The following is a 12,997-nucleotide window of genomic DNA, read 5'->3' as shown; positions in this document are numbered from 1 at the left end:
TGTTCTCTTGCAGCATGTGGACATTTGCTCCTGTGTTTTCCTTCAAAGGACAATTGTGTAACAGCCTCAGCTTCAGTTCTTTGTCTCCTTGCAGAAAATGGCTGCGAAGTTTCAAAAAATAAACTTCAATTGGTCCAGGAAAAAGTTACCTTCCTGGGACATTATATCTCTAAAGGGGCCTGACACCTCACTGAGGCAAGGAACACAGCTGTTTGGGATTTTCTTCACCCCAACAATTTGCAGAGATTTAGAAACTTTTTAGGTCTGATCCCATACTGCAGGCCTTGGATATATTCGTCATCCCAACTTATACAACCACCTGCAGTCAAAGCCTTTTTTTTTGATGGATGAAGCAGTAGATTGCTTCCACTCCTTAAAACTTGCCATTACCGTAGCGCCAGCTTTGGGTACACCAAACTATGACAAACCATTCTCACTCTACTACACGGAGATGGGGGGTATGCTACGTCAGTCCTCACACAGACTCATGGACCTCAACAACGCCCTATAGCTTACTATTCTGACAGATTGGACCCAGTTGCTAGAGAAGCCCCTTCTTGTGTTAGAATTGTTGCAACAGTTCAACTGCTCTTGCACAAAGCTTCTTACAAGGTTACCATATATACAGCTCATGATGTATATAGTATACTAAACCAGGTACAGCCTAGCCATATCTCCATGGCCAGACAACTGCGACTACAGTCTGCTCTACTTTTTCCTAAAATGTTACTGTCAAATGATGTACTACCCTGAATCCTGCTACACTTCTTCCACTGGATTCAAAGGGGGGGAGATGTTAAGGAGAGAAATTGAAAATTCTCATTGGATCAACTAAAACAACAAGATGCCATAGATTCACATGATTACATTGCTCTTATGTCACAGAAATCTGTTGGATTTAAACATGTTAAAGATGAGCCCATTGTGAATCTGGAGTTTGAGTTTTTTGTAGATGGCTCCAGATTTCAGGAAAATTCTACACTGGCTATGCAGTGGTCACGCTGAGTGAGGTAACAAAAGCAGAACCCCTCCTACCTCATCTGTCAGCACAGGAGGCGTAGTTGAAGGCACTGATGAAGGCATGTAGTACGGCTGAGGGTAAGACAACAAACATATATACCGACTCCAGATATGCTTTTAGTATAGCACATGGCTACGGACCCATCTGGAGAGCGAGAACATGTTTAATGGTAGGTGGCAAACCTATCAAAAATGCAGAGTGTGGGGAAGCTGATAAAAGGTCTAATGTTACCCATAGAGCATAGTGAAAGTTAACGCCCATACCAAAGCAAATAGTCCAGAGGCCAAAGGAAATGCATGTGCAGATGCTGCTGCTAAAGCAGCTGCTGCAAGGTACAAACCTAAAGAACGAGCCCATCTTTAAGCTATCACCCAAGCCACTCCAGTTAATCTGGAGGTCCTCCGGTCTCTCCAGGCTCAAGCCTCATCACCTTAACTAAAGAGCTGGACAGAGACAGGGGCCAGCCAAAGAGATGATGGCCTATGGAGGAATAAACAATGTTTGTGTCTCACTCTACCTCATGATGGCACATTGTGTTCATGTAGAAATGCACCATTTCAAGACTGATATGTATAGCCTAGTGGTCCAACACTGAATTGCTCCAGGTTGTGCTTTACACAATGCTGGTAAAGTAGTATAAGTCCCTCAGAAGCACACAACAATGCTGCTCTACCCCTTCCAAAGGTTGCAAATTGACTACATACAGTTGCCAAAGACTGGAATTTATGAACATGCCCTCGTTTGCATTGACCTTTTCTCTGGTTGGCTGGAATGCTATCTTATATCAAAAAGCCATGGCAAAAAACATGCACATAAATTACTAAATGAAGTAATCTGTAGATATGGTTCTGTTCTTTAAAAATATCTGGGCCTGTTTTTTTTGGAATAGATGACAGGTTGGTAGTGGGGCCATCCATTCCACCTCCTCCACTCCAGGGTGTGGACGAGCTCAATCAGCCCAGGTGCTGAGGCTGAGCCAGTTCAAGTGTGCACATAAATAGTAGGTGCACGGACACAGGGGAGCTAAGATGGCTGCTGTACCCTGGCAGCCTGTGTGACCGGCTGGAGATAGAAGCCCTGCTGTGCGCTGCACCTGCTAAGTGCAACCTGATCAGGCCAGGACGGCCTGATAGCGGGATTTTGGACTATTATTTGTTTGCCTGAAACTAAGGTTTGGACTTTTATGTTGCTGTTTTGCCTGAAGCTAAGGTTGGATTTTATGTTGCTGTTATAAAATAAATGCAGGTCACACCTGCTTTGGACTGCATCCGCTGGTGTTCCGTCTCTAAATATCACGAAACCCACACGCTACCAAGCTATCACCCCACAACATATAGACTTTTGTTTAATCTTTGCTGCAGGAAAGTAAACACCACAAGACCCAGGAATATAATCTCAGTTTGTTCTAACTTACCATGGACTGAATTATTACTTATCATGCTCATTTATTTATGCCAGGACATTGGGATTTTCCAAGTGTGATTTATAAATATATCTGTCTACACACTGTATCTACTACCCAACTAAGCCTGAAGGACCAACAGGTAACTCTAACATTTCTCTTTGGACTAAACTGTCATCAGAGTGAACCTTACTGAACAGTTTAAAGGACGCCAACTGCCAGCTGAAGAAAGGTCAAAGGAGGGTTAAACATAAAAGCTCTTCTTGAAGACCTTAGGCAACAAATGGTGTACAAAACGATAACTCAATAGTTGAATTTATAAAGAGCTGGAAAATGAAGATACCAGAAAACGGAAGACCTCTACAGAAAGAAAGAGACATTTGTATCCCCAAGCATCTATATTCCTGTACCTGTCAGACCAACATATAGCTTTTCTTTATTTTATTTACCGTGTACCTACCTTTTCCCTTTCCCTTCTTGCCCAGATTTAGAAAAAAATAGGTTTTGTGTTAGTAGCAACTAAAAATATAGGGTCCAGTATCAGGAGTGAAAATGGAGATCATCTGGGTGTGGGACTGAGTGTTATAAGGAAAACAGTCGCAAAAGGGGGGACTGGTGGAGCAATCAATATACAAACAATTGCTTTATGTTTCTATCTTATATTTATTTATCAATTTTGTATCCACTTACTAACTAATCAGTAAAGAGATAATAATTCATTTGAATTGTTTATTTGAGAAATTGAAGAAGATTTCCTTTCTTGATTTGCACTGGCTTCTGAGGCACTGTCCCTTCTCTATTTTCTACCATTCTTAGATTTGTCAGAACATGTTTTCACAAGTAGATTGTGTTATTTGGTGGAGTAAGGAGAGCTATTGATTGGCAGGCCCCGTATCAATCATGAATTTTTGTTTGTTCCCATTGGGAAGTGTTTGTGCCAAACATCTGCATGTATGTCTGGCTTCTCTGGGATGGGCAATTTCACTTCATATGACCCCTCCCTCCACAGCCATAACATAAGCATCATCCCTGTTGGGCTGTGGATGGGATGCTAATTTATCACAGCCCCTGTGATTCAAGGAGCCACAAACATCAACTCAGTAGGACTTTTACTTATCTTAAATTGCTTTTTATATAGCCTATCTTCTATGCTACTAGCAACAACCAAAGTTTGCACAACATTCAGTTCACTCTTTCCGTCAACTAGAATGTCCCCCCTACCCCATCCACAGCGTATGCATCCGCAGTCAATGAAGGAGCAGAGGTTAACCTTCTGAGCATTCCAAAATGCTGGACAGCTGTATGCTTCTAACTAAACTTTAGTACACATCATATAACCATGAATTTTTATCCAGAAATCCTGTCCGTTTGCAAATTCCCTTCATCTCCATATCTGCTTTCATGTATTTTTGCTTTATTTTCTATATATTACCCATACCAGATCCCGCATCACGGCTTTTACTGATTAGTCATGGGTAGCTTCCCATGGTGACTGGCAAGAGTAGCAATCTCTATCTTCAGAATTTGCTATGTAAAATTGTTACAATAACAGCTGGCAATGGGTGGCGATCCATTTGCATTCTGTTATTCCCCCGGCTACTGACCCACACAGCAATACACGTTTAGATCCAGGCAGCCAAATACAGACCAGCAGATTTATGAGAGGATTTTGCACTTGTAACCCTTAAACATATACTTGCTTAAGCACTCAGTAGTTTACTTTGTGACAACTAGAAAACTCTGTCTCTCTCTCTCTCTCTCTCTCTCTCTCTCTCTCACCTCACCTCACCTCACCTCACCTCACCTCACCTCACCTCTCCTCTCCTCTCCACCCCATGCTATGTTTGCACACTCTGGAGAACCAGAGTCTAACTTATAGACATACAGAATACATAGACAGACAGCAGAAAAGCTGTCTGTCTGAAATGTGCCTACACGCAACCCTCCTTGCTGAGCAGCTCAGACAAATTGGGGTAGTTTTTAAGAAAGTGCTGAACCGCCAGATTGAACATGTGGGCCAGGCATGGCACGTGTGTTAGTCTGCCAAGCTGCAGAGCCGCCACCAGGTTACGCCCATTGTCACACACGACCATGCCTGGTTGGAGGTTCAGCGCGAAAGCCAGCGGTCGGTCTGCTCTGTCAAACCCTGTAACAGCTCTTGGGCAGTGTGCCTGTTGTCACCTAAGCTCAGGAGTTTCAGCACGGCTAGCTGACGCTTCCCCACGGCAGTGCTGGAGTGCCTCGAGCAACCGATTGAAGGCAACGTGTTCGCAGGTGGTAATTGAGAGGTGGAGGAGGAGGAGGGGGGTTTGGAGGAGGCGGCATAATAAGCCGGAGAAACCATGACCGAGGTAGGACCTGCAATCATCGGTGTGGGTAACACGTTAGCGGACCCAGGGTCAGACTCGGTCCCAGCCTCCACCAGGTTAACCCAATTTTCCGTCAGCGAGATGTAGTGTCCCTGCCTGCCAGCACTTGTCCACATGTCGGTTGTTAAGTGGACCTTCCCAGTAACCGCGTTGGTGAGGGCACGGTTGATATTCCATGACACGTGCTGGTGTAGGGCGGGGATGACACAGTAGGAAAAATAGTGGCGATTGGGGAGCGAGTAGCGAGGGATGGCTGCCGCCATGAGGTTGTGGAAAGCCTCAGTTTCTACCTGCCTATATGGTAGCATCCCCAGGCTCAGCAGTTTGGAGATATGCATGTTTAGCGATTGTGCATGCGGGTGGGTGGCTGCATATTTGCGCTTGCGCTCTAATGTTTGTGTTATGGACAGCTGAACGCTGTGCTGGGACACATTGGTGGAGGCAGTGGAGGACCGTGCAGGTGAAGGGGTGGGTGCCGGGCTGGGAGGGGAATTGCATCTCAGTGCCAGCATGTGACAGAGGGGAAGAGACAGAAGTGTGACCCGCAGGCGGTGAGTGGCCTTCGTTCCACCTTGTCGGGTGTTTAGCTATCATATGCCTGCGCATGCTGGTAGTGGTCAGGCTGGTAGTGGTGGCTTCCCTGCTGATCTTGGTGTGGCACAGGTTGCACACCACTGTTTGTCAGTTGTCTGCGCTCTTATTAAAAAGCTCCAGACCTCCAAACATCTAGCCCTCTGCACGGGAGCTTCTCGCAAAGAGGTGTAGTGGGGAACAGTTGGGGGATTACTTGCTCTGGCCCTGCTTCTCCCTCTGACCACCCCACTGCCTCTTCCAACCTGTTCTGGTTCTGCACTAACCTCCCCCTCTGAAGCGCTGTCTTCAGTCGGCTTACCATCCCAGGTCGGTTCAGTCACCTCATCATCCACCAGCTCTTCCTTTGAATCCTCAGTCTGCTCCTCCATCAGACTTACTGCCCTAACAACAACCTCACTGACAGACAACTGTCTCATCATCATCATCATCAACAAATACCTCTTGAGACAATACTTGGAAGTCCCCACCCTCATCACCCTGAGACTGTGAAAGGTCCAAATTTTGGGCATCGGTCACGACAAACTCCTCAGGTGCTCATGAACCATTGTTTGCGACTTAGAGAAGGGATCTGAGGACAGTTCCTGGTAGTATGCCTGTTCTGAATCTCTCCTTTTCCTGGAGTGACCAGGCTGGGAGGAAGAAGGATCAGCATGAGGATTCACAGGTCCAGTGCCTTGGCTAGCGTGCGTGGACTGCGTGGAAGACTAAGTGGTGGATAAATTACTGGACGCATTATCCGCTATCCACGTCATCACCTGATCGCACTGTTGTGGCTTTAATAATGGTGTACCACGCGGACCTGCAAACTGTGAGATGAAGCTAGGGAGCGTAGATACGCAGCGTTCTACTTCTTCCTCAGGAGCAGGCACTGTTCCACCCCAGGACCTCGGCCTCTGCCCACACCCTCATTCGGATTCCCACGTCCACGTCCTCAACCCTTACCCCTAGTATTGATAATGTTGTATAATGCATATGCAAGGTATTTTGCATATGCTTTAAGCCAAAAATAGACAGTGTAAAATGTGTACAGTCTTGTATAGTGCAGATCGAGAGGACACACTCTAAGGCCTTAGTCAGACGGCGCGTTTTTTCGCGCGATTTGCGGATCGCATGACGGATGCGCATCCGCAAATCGCGTGACCGGTGCGCGCAAGTCGCCCGCAAATCGCCCGAAAATCTGCTCCTAGCCGCGTTTCATTAGAAACGGGCCGGAGCTGTCCAGCGCATTGCATTCAATGGAGACGGCAATAGAGCCGCCTCCATTTAAAGCAATGCGCTGCGGGCGAGCCCGGGATGAATTGTCGGTAAGGGCTTAAATATATAAGCCCTTCCCTGCAATGCATCCTAAAATGTGTTAAAATAAAAAAAAGTTGTATACTCACCTTCTCCCGGCAGCCGGAGCTCCGTGCGGCCGTCCTGCAGTGGGTGTGAAGGGGGTGTGAGTCAGACCTGCCCCCTGATTGGCTCAGCGCTGAGCCAATCAGAGGCATGCCTCACTCACACCCATTCATGAATTCATGAATGGATGTGAGTCAGACCTGCCCCTGATTGGCTCAGCGCTGAGAGGCAGCAGTCACTCACCCATTCATGAATTCATGAATGGGTGTGTGAGTGAAACCGGCCTCTGATTGGTCAGGGCTGTGACCAATCAGAGGCAGATCATTCAGCAGGCGGGATTTTTAAAGCCCCGCCGGCTGAATAGTGCCGAGAAGCAGTTCAGGAGAACTGACAGCGGCCGCGGCTGGACTCCGGCTGCAGCGGAAAGGTGAGTATACAATTTCTTTTTATTTTAACACATTTTAGGATGAATTGCAGGGAAGGGCTTATATATTTAACCCCTTCCCGACAATTCACCCCGCGCACGCCGGCAGCCCAGTGCTTTCAATGGAGCGGCTGTATTGCCGCTCCATTGAATTCAATGGGCAAACATCGTTCTTCTCTGCCACAGCTGTTACAGCTGTGGCAGAGAAGAATGATTTGTCTTCTATATGTTCTCAATGAGTTCGGCGCTGCTGCCGCCGGCCCCATTGAGCGCATATACAGAAGAGAACAGGAATCGCAGATCGCAGATAGGTGCGATCTGCGATTTTTTGTTGTATAATTTATCGGACGAGCGCATAAAAAGCGCTCATGTGTCCGATACCATTGCAAAGCAATGGTTCTATAAAATCGCCGGACGCATGCGCATGCGCAAATCGCGGCTAAAAACGCCCGTCTGACTAAGGCCTAAGGGTATTTTACGTACGCTTTAAGCCGAAAATAGACAGTGTAAAATGTGTACAGTCTTGTTATATAGTGTGGATCAACAGGACACACACTTGGGCCTATTGTGCAAATGCTTTCAGCCAAAAACAAGTAAAAAATGAAACATGAGAGTTTTGTTAGTTCCCATTTAGTCTGTGTACACCAGTAACAGTATACTGTATAGAACCGGTAACAGTATGCAGTATACAGCCAGGATGCTTGTGAATGCTTTGTGCGCACTACTGGTCCCAGGCAGCCAAACTGATGATGCACAAAAGTGGAGTTTTAGTCCTAAAAAGGACTGTTGGGTTCTTGGAGAATGGATCCCTTCCTAAACACTCCTAACCTACACTACTGCTCTCCCTCATTTACAGCAGCTCTGTCCCTCAGCTAATCCAGCCTCCGTGTGAGGCGAGCATCAGGTGACCTGAGTTTTTATGATCCTAGGTCACCTGATCCGGCCAGCCAATCATTGCTATAGACATGTACAGGGTTGGCACGTCATAGCAGGAGGTGCCAAAGCCTTCCCTGCATGTTTATTGGCTAAAAAAGCTGCTAAACATGTGGGGAGGAGAGGGTGAAATTTTCTCGCACACCGCGTGGTGCTCGCTCGAGTAACGAGTACTTTCGAGTATGCTATTGCTCAGACAAGCATGCTCGCTCATCTCTAGGCACCACGTCTCAAGGAAAAACATTTTATAAAATGCAATCAAAAATGATTTCAATAAAAACTACAGGAAGTCCTACAAAAAGATAACCCCCACATATCTATATCGAAGCAACAATGAAAACGTTAAGACTGTCAGAATATCGCTGCAAACATTTTTTTTCCAAAGATATTTTATTTTTTTAAGAGTAGTCCAAATAAATATAGTTAAATTTGGTATTGTAACTGTACTGTCCCACAAAATAATGTCATCTTTGTTGCAGTTAGTGCGCCGTAGAAACAAGACACACTCAAAGATGGCGGAATTTAATTTTTTTTCCATTTTACTCCACTTAGAATTTTTTGAAGTTTTCCAGTAAACTACGTGATAGATTAAATGGTACCATTGCAAACTGCAACTCATCCAGCCAAAATCAAGTCTTCATGTAGCTATGTAAACGGAAACATAGAAAAGTTATGATTTTTTTGAAAGTGAAGAGGAAAAAACAAAAATAAAAAAAAAGTGGGCCTCATCCTTAGGCCTCGTTCACATGAGTGTTGTTTTACACGTGCATTTGTGCGCACAAATCCGCATGTCCACGCACATGCAAAACGCACGTGAACGAAGCTGCGTGCCTATTGCTGTCAATGGGGCTGCCACTGCTGCTGGCACTCCCTGTAGTGATTTTCGGAAAAGGGCTTTAAATACCCTGTTTCCTGAAAAATAAGACCTAACCCCAAAATAAGTCCTACTCAGATTTTTCAGAGAATTGAAAAATAAGCCCTACCCCAAAAAAGCCCTAACTGCATGACATAAAAAAATGTATATATTACTAGAGATGAGCGAATGTGCTCGTTTAGGTAATACAGGCCAGCCTGCGGCTCAATGACTGGCATAAACAGAAACAAAGTCTACCTGAAGATAGAAATAGGTCTTGTATAATGTCATATGATCAGCATTATCAGTAGTATTATGTATAGTGTTAGTGCTTGTATACCTGACCAATAATATATACATCACTGGTGTCAAGTAATGCAATAGGACTTTTAATACTTCTATGTGTCTCCTGTTGTATTTAGACATGCAGACAACAAAGCAACTCAAATCATGATACTTAAACTGCCGGAGAGAGGAAGAAGTTTAGGAATCATAGAATGGTAGAGTTTGAAGGGACCTCCAGGGTCATCGGGTCCAACCCCCAGCTCAGTGCAGGATTCACTAAATCATCCCAAGAACAACTTCCCTTCCCTCTTTTTCTGCTGTTGGCTGGGAACGAACATCCCTACTGGTTGGTGGAGCAGCCGTCATTCTGGTGCTCCACCTATCACTGTATAGAGCTCTGTCACATGGCATCTCCTCAGAGGAGGTCTGCCATGCCTGTGACTAGGAGTGGAGGCTGGAGTGGGATCTAGTCTCCCTCCCTGAAGCTCCTGAGATTCTCAGACCCCTCTTCAATTATTAATTCCCTACATCAGAATAGGACTGGAGCCAGCCTGGGCAATGTCAGGACTCCAGAGCTGTAATCGTGTGTGTGTATATATATATATATATATATATATATATATATATATATATATAATGCTGCTGTGTGTGTGTATATATATATATATATATGTGTGTGTGTGTGTGTGTATATACACTCAATGTAAAATAATCCCTCCTCTAGTGGTTGTTGGAGTTGAATGAAACTTTCTCTGTGTGATTGTAACGTTGATGTACATAAGTGATTACAATAAATAGCAAAAGGATCATTTATGGTGAAAATTGTCCTGTTGGGCAATTTGGATGTGAGGTGATACGATCGGGCATGAAGGGATACAGGTTCTATATGGTACCTTCAGCATATCGCTCCACACTTGCTGTAGCAGAGCCTCTAGATCAGTTTTGGCGAACCTTTTAGAGACCGAGTGCCCAAACTGCAACCCAAAACCCACTTATTTACCGCAAAGTGCCAACAAGTCAGGGGGCGGGGCTTATCACGGCGTATGATTCTACCCCCGTCGTTCTAAAAAGGACAGGGCTGCTTCAAAATAGACAGCATACAGATATTGACTGCTTTTTGGATGCGGAAATACTGCAGAATGTCCTCACTGGAAATTTATGTGGAAAATTTTGCAGTATTTCATCCAAAAAGCAGTCAAAATCTACATACCCCAGCATAACAGCGACCCCCCCCAGTGTAACAGCGACACCCCACACAGCACCCCCCCCAGTGTAACAGCGGCACCCCCCACAGCGCCCCCCCCCAGTGTAACAGCGACATCCCCAACAGCAGCCCCCCCCCAGTGTAACAGCGGCACCCCCCAATGCGGCCCCCCAGTGTTACAGCAGCACCCCCCACAGCGGCCCCCCAGTGTAACAGCGGCACCCCCCACAGTGGCCCCCCAGTGTAACAGCGGCCCCCCAGTGTAACAGCAACACCCTCCCACAGCGGCCCACCCGTGTATTAGCGACCCCTCCTTACAGTGGCTCCCCAGTGTAACAGCGACACCCGCCACCCCAACGGCCCCCCAGTGTAACAGCCACACACCCCACCCCCACAGCAGCCCCCCAGTGTAACAGTGACCCCCCCACCCCAACAGCAGCCCCCCAGTGTAACAGTGACCCCTCACACAGCAGCCTCCTAGTGTATCAGTGACCCCCCCCCACACAGCAGCTCCCCCCCCCCACAGCATAACAGCGAACAACCCCCCCCTCCCCAAAGTGTAAAAGCATCACCCCACATGGTAATGGGAGGCCTACTGCGGGCCACTATTCCTTTATACCTTGCCTGGAGGGTCCCCCTTGCATTAGTGCCTTCTCTGCTGCTCCCAGGACAGATCCGCAATGCATGCTGGTGTATTATGTCGCCACCCCTAACACCCGGTGGCGACATAATACACAAGTACCCAGCGCTGCTAGCAGCGCAGCTGTGTGAATGCCGGCAGGGGAGCTGCGGCCCCTGCTGGTATTCACAAGTGGTGAGAGGCCGATGGCAGCGCGTGCCAGCAGGGAGGGCTGTGCGTGCCGCCTCTGGCACGCGTGCCATAGGTTCGCCACCACTGCTCTAGATCATACAAACTCATAGGCTGTTGAAGTTGGCATCCCAGATAGTCCCATACATGTTCTATTGGCAATAGATCTGGCAACGGCGGCCACGGAAGTTTGACAATGTTGTGGAAGCATTCCTGTGACTCCCTTGTGTGCGGTTGAGCATTATCCTGCTGGAAAATGCCTCTTGGAAGTCGCCATGGGAGGAACACATGTGGCTGCAGGATGTCCTGAACGTATCTCTGAACTCAGGGGCGTACCTAAAGGCTAAGGGGCCCGGGTGCAAAAGTTCAGCTGGGCCCCCCTCCATCTGTACCTGTACCTATACCTAAACCGTGCTAGTTTACATACATGATGCAGTCCCTTGGCGTAAGCCTTCTTATCAGGACTCCTTTCCTTGACTACGTAAAAACCTGTTGGTAATGTCTTAGGCTGCTTTCACACGGCCGCAAAAGTTGTGCGAGATTTGTGCGTTGCAAGACGCACAAATCGCACATGAATATGAACACTATTCTTTTGAATACGATCATACACAGGAGCGATGTTTTTGTTTGTTTTTCTCTGAATCACACCAGAATATGATGATGTGATGCGAGCTGCTTTTAACAGAACAACCCCTCACATCCGTGGGTACGGCACACGTTGGTGAGTGTGATATGGGGCATAGTTTCACGGCCCAATATCAGACTCACTCATGTAAAATAAGCCTAAGGCCGGCTGCACACGGCTGGATTTGCATTGCGGAATATGGAGCCGGCGTCCGCCTACAGATTCCGCAGCATGTACCGCCCATAGCATGCTATAGAAAAGCGTTTTTCCCTCTACATGAGCAGAAATCAATTGCGGTTTTCCGCTCACGGAGGAAAAATCATGGCGTGCTGTATTTTAGTGCAGATTCTGTATACAGTATATACCCAGGTTATACCAGCTGTACATATATAATTATATACAGGAGAGGTATAACCTATTCCAGCTGCACATATATAATTATATACAGGAGATCTCCAGGTTACACCAGCATGGTACATATCACTATATACAGGATGTATATCCCCCTGTATATAGTGGTATGTCCCATGCTAGTGTAATCTGTGTATCTCCTGTATATAATTATATATATACAGGAGAGGTATAAGTTATACCAGCTGCACATATATAATTATATACAGGAGATACACAGGTTACACCAGCATGGTACATATCACTATATACAGGATGTATATCCCTGTATATAGTGGTATGTCCCATGCTGGTGAAACCTATGTATCTCCTGTATATAATTATATATATATAGCTGGTATAACTTATACAAGCTATACATATATAATTACAATTCCTTCTCTAGTCACCTCTACAGCAGTCTCTGGGCAGCCTGTAATGGAAAGTCCCCCGTCGTTTGATCACATGACCAGAGCCTGGTCATGTGATCTGTAGCCACAGGTCCTCTCCCAGGTCCTGTGCATCCAGTGCTCCGGAGGTGAGTAGAGCCACAGTAGCCCCTCCCCCTGGTAATCGCTGGCCGGCAGAGATTGATAGACTGCAGCTGTGACCAATCACAGCTGCAGACTATCAGTGGGAGGGCGGCGCGCCGTGGGAGTCTGCAGCCTGTAATTGGCTGCCGACTCCACATTTAACAGCTTTTCACATTCCAATAATGCGCCCCCTCTCAAACTCCATTAACTGTCCAAAA

The sequence above is a fragment of the Eleutherodactylus coqui genome, chromosome 4 (genome assembly GCF_035609145.1).
Source record: "Eleutherodactylus coqui strain aEleCoq1 chromosome 4, aEleCoq1.hap1, whole genome shotgun sequence".
Classification (NCBI taxonomy): Eukaryota; Metazoa; Chordata; class Amphibia; order Anura; family Eleutherodactylidae; genus Eleutherodactylus; species Eleutherodactylus coqui.
This window is presented reverse-complemented; position numbering follows the sequence as displayed.